The sequence below is a fragment of the Capra hircus genome, chromosome 20 (genome assembly GCF_001704415.2).
Source record: "Capra hircus breed San Clemente chromosome 20, ASM170441v1, whole genome shotgun sequence".
Lineage (NCBI taxonomy): Eukaryota > Metazoa > Chordata > Mammalia > Artiodactyla > Bovidae > Capra > Capra hircus.
In genome coordinates, this window is record NC_030827.1 from 58,169,331 (window position 1) to 58,174,094 (window position 4,764).

The window sequence follows — 4,764 nt, forward strand, 5'->3', positions numbered from 1 at the left end:
TTCCCATCTATTTCCTATGAAGTGATGGGACCAGATGCCATGATCTTAGTTTTCTGAATGTACCTAGGAAACCATAAATCAATTATACTTCATTTTAAAAATATGTGTAAGACTGTTTATCATTTCCAATAATGACATTTCCCTGATATTGAGAAGGGATGAAATATCACACAAAATTGAACCTTTCCTTCCAAAGAAATTTTAATTTCACATTTATAAGACTCTGATAAACATAGTGAATATGTTATATGGTCTCTCACTGTTAACTCAAGGTCATAAGTTGCAGATGGCCTAGTGCAGGGATATGGTCACTGAAGTAGTTAGAGTTTAGCTTGTCTTTCACTAAATTCTTTCTGTCTGTGCTTTTCTTGCATTCTCGCTTGTTGTCAATTGTCATTTCTCCAAGTGTCAGCTATTGGAAGTTCCCTACTCTCTCCACCACTTTTAATTAATGATGTGTTATAAACTAGAAAGAACCACAAGGTAGCAACGAAAACACCAACCTTACTAAATCAACAGCCCTCATTTTAGAAATGATCCTTAGGCAATGGTTTTTCATCACAAAGTAGATCTAGTCAAGTAAGACACATAGCTTTGTATAGTCCCTGTCTTCCTCCTAAGAGGACTTTTCCAATATTTCTTTTATTAGATATGTTCTAGACAACAAATGTGCCAAAACACCTAACCTCAGAAAAAGTGGGTCTTTATTAAACCACTGGCTTTAGTTTGTGAATTAGAATAAACAAAAAATGTTCTGCAAAATCCATTACTCTCAGTAGACTGTTGAATAGCAATGGTGAAAATGGGCATCTTGGTCTTTTTCTTATTTAGTACTGTACTGGAAGTCCTAGTTGGAGTAATTTGGCAGGAAAAATTAATAACAAAAGACATCCAAATTGGAAAGTAAGAATTAAAACTATATTTGCAGATGGCATGTTTCCATATTCAGAAAATCCTAATGAATCCAACAAAAAGAACTGCAAGAGCTAACGACCAAACTCAGCAAAGTTCAGGGTAGAAAGCCAACACACAGGATCAGCTGCGGCTCTATCCATCATCAGTGAACCGTCCAAAGAGGAAATTAGGAAAACAATTCTATTTACAATAGTATCCAGAAGAATGAAAACCAAGCAATGAAGTTAACCACATAGCTGAAAGACTTGTACATGTGAAAACTATATAAAACATTATTGAAAGAAATTAAAGAAGACCTAAATTAAAAAAAAAAAAAGCCATTCAGCATTCATGTATAGAAAGCCTTAATATTGCTAAAGTGGCAGTATACCCAAAGCATTCTACTGGTTAAGCTCTTTGCAACCCCATGGACTTTACAGTCCATTGACTGCTCCAGGCCAGAATACTGGAGTGGGTAGCCTTTCCCTTCTCCAGGGATCTTCCCAACCCAGGGATCAAACCCAGGCCTCCTCCCACATTGTGGGCAGGTTCTTTACCAGCTGAGCCACCAGGGAAGTCCAGGAATACTGGAGTGGGTAGCCTGTCCATTCTCCAGCAGATCTTCTCAACCCAGGAATTGAACTGGGGTCTCCTGCATTGCAGGTGGATTCTTTACCAACTGAGCTATTAGGGAAGCCCTGATTAAACACAATGCTTATTAAAATTTCATTTTATTTAAGAAATGGAAACTTTATTCTCACATCTATACAGAATTGCTAGTGGCTCTGAATAGCCCAAACAATATTGAAAAAGGAAAAAAGAATGGGAAGATTCACATTTTGCAATTTCAAAACTGACTTCAAAGCTGAAGTCATCAAAACAGTATAGTACTAGCATAACAAGAGACTTATAGACCAATGGACTGGGAAAGATAGCCCAGAAATGAATCCAAAGCTCTACACTCAGGTGCTTTGAACAAGGGTGGCAAGATCAATAAGTGGGATCTCTTTAGCCACCGTGGACCCTGTGCGGGCCTGCTGAGAACAGGACTTCTAAAATGACAAATGTGTCTGGAAGAGTGTGACCCAAGGCCATTTTTGCTGGCTATAAGTGGGGTCTATGGAACTAAAGGGAGCACACAGCTCTCCTGGAAATCAAAGGTATATATGCTCAAGATGAAACTGAATTCTACCCAGGCAAGGGATGTGCTTCTGTGTGCAAAGCAAAGAACAACACAGTAACTCCTGGTGGAAAACTTAACAAAACCAGAGTAATCAGAGGAAAGATAACTCATGTTCATGGCAACAGTGGCTTGCTGCTGCTGCTGCTGCTGCTAAGTCATTTCAGTCGTGTCTGACTCTGTGGGACCCCATAGATAGCAGCCCACCAGGCTCCCTCATCCCTGGGCTTCTCAAGGTAAGAGCACTGGAGTGGGTTGCCATTTCTTTCTCCAATGCATGAAAGTGAAAAGTGAAAGTGAAGCCGCTCAGTCGTGTCCGACTCTCAGCGACCCTATGGACTGCAGCCTACCAGGCTCCTCCGTCCATGGGATTCTCCAGGCAAGAGTACTGTGCCACTGCCAACAGTGGCATGGATTGTGCCAAATTCTGAAGCAACATTCCTGTTAAGACCACTGGACACAGAATCAGTGTGATGCTGTACCCTTCGAGGATTTAAACTTACTGAAAAGTAAATAAAAGTGTGAATTTGTAAAATATAAATGGGAAAAGAATAGCCTCCTCAACAAAAGGTTATGGGGAAAGTATATAAGTGCATGCAAAAGAATAAAGTCAGACTCTTAATGCTCCATAATAAAAAGTTAACTCAAAATTGATCAATGACTTAAATAAACATAAGGTCTAAAAATAAAAGCTATTGCAAGAAAACACAGAAGTAAATCTTTATGGCCTTGGATTTGGTGATAGGACCTAAGATATGAGGCCAAAAGCAAGAGCAACTACAGAAAAACTTAAATTGAATTTTGTAAACGTTAGAATATTTTGTGCATCAGAGAATGTTATCAAGAGAGCAAAAAAGACAACCTAAAAATAGGACAAATGCAAATTGTATATCTGGCAAAGACAGCATCTAGATTATAAAAAACTATTACAACTGAACAACAAAAAGACAAACAACCCGATTAAAACCTGGACAAAGAGTATGACTAAACATTTCTCCAAACAAGATATGTAAATAGCCAACAAGCACATGAAAAGATTTTCAACATTTTGGTGCATGCTCAATCACTTCAGTCTTGTCTGACTTTGTGCGACCGTATGGACTGTAGCCCACCAGGCTCCTCTGTCCATGGGATTCCCAGGCAAGAATACTGGAGTGGGTTGCCATGCCCTCCTCCAGGGGATCTTCCTGACCCAGGGATTGAACCTGCGTCTCCTGCACTGCAGGCTGATTTTTTACTGCTGAGCCACTTGGAAAACCCCAATGGTCAATAAGGAAATAAAAACTAAACTACAGTGAGCTACTTCTTGACATCTATTATGATGACTATACCAGCAACAACAACAAAAAATCAGTGTTGGCAAGGACATAGAGAAATGAGAACACTTATACATTTTGTGGAAATCTAAAATTGCAGTGGGTACAACCACTGTGAAAAACAATTTGGTGATTCCTCAAAAAGTTAAACACAAAATTACTATATGATCCAGAAACCCTACTCCTAGGTATTTACCCAAAAGAACTGAAAAACAGGTGTTCAAATGAAAATGTGTTCATCAATGTTTGTAGCAGCACTATTCGCAATAGTCAAAAAAAGGAAAAAACCCAAATGTCCATAAAGAGATCAATGGATAAACAAATTGTGGTACATCCATATGTGCTTAGTCGCTCAGTCATGTCTAATGCTTTGCAACTTCAAAGACTGCAACCCACCAGGCTCTTGTGTCCATGGGAGTCTCCAGGCAAGAATACTGGAGTGTGTTGCCATGCCCTCCTCCAGGGGATCATGAAATATTACTGAGCCATGCTTCCCTGGTAGCTCAGATGATAAAGTGTCTGCCTGCAATGCAGGAGACCTGAGTTCAATCCCTGGGTTGGGAAGATCCCCTGGAGAAGGAAATGGCAACCCACTCCAGTACTCTTGCCTGGACAATTCCATGGATGAAGGAGCCTAGTAGGCTATACTCCATGGGATCCAAAAAGTCAGCCATGACTGAGCAACTTCACTGGTTCACAAAAAAATAATGAACCTTTGCTACAACACTGATGCATGCTCCGTGAAAGAAGTCATGCACAGAAGGTTACATATTGTAAGATTGTTTTATAGGGAATACCTAAAAAAGGAAAATCCATAAAGGTGGATAAGTGGTTCCCAGGGCATTGGCTGGGTGGGTAGAATGGGGAGTGAATATTTAATGTACAGGCTGTTATTCTGGAGTGATGAAAATGTTTTGAAACCCGCGAGAAGTGGTAATTGCGTGACATTGTGAATGTACTGAATGCTACTGAATTGTGTACTTTAAAATGGTTAATTGTATGGTCTGAGGATTTCAGCTCAATTGAAAAAAATATTACTTTGTTGGTGCGTGCTTAGCTGCTTCAGTCTTGTCTGACTCTCTGCAACCCCCATGGACTGTAGCCTGCCAGGCTCCTCTGTCCATGGGATTCTCGCAAGACTAGTGGAGTGGGTTGCCATTTCCTTCTCCAGGGGATCTTCCCGACCCAGGGATCGAACCTGAGTCTCTTGCACGTCTCCTGCATTGGCAGTCTGGTTCTCTATCACTAATGCCACCTGGGAAGCCAGGTAAATAAATCTATATTTATTAAATTCCACTCCAGTGTTCCTGGTTCTCATACTTTTTCACATTAAATATCATTTACGTTGGCTTTCAGAAAAATCAGTTAGGAACA

General features: G+C 40.1%; 1 pseudogene; it reads left to right on the top strand.

Annotated features, from left to right (window-relative positions):
- Window positions 1,952-2,571, top strand: LOC106503321 (annotated as a pseudogene).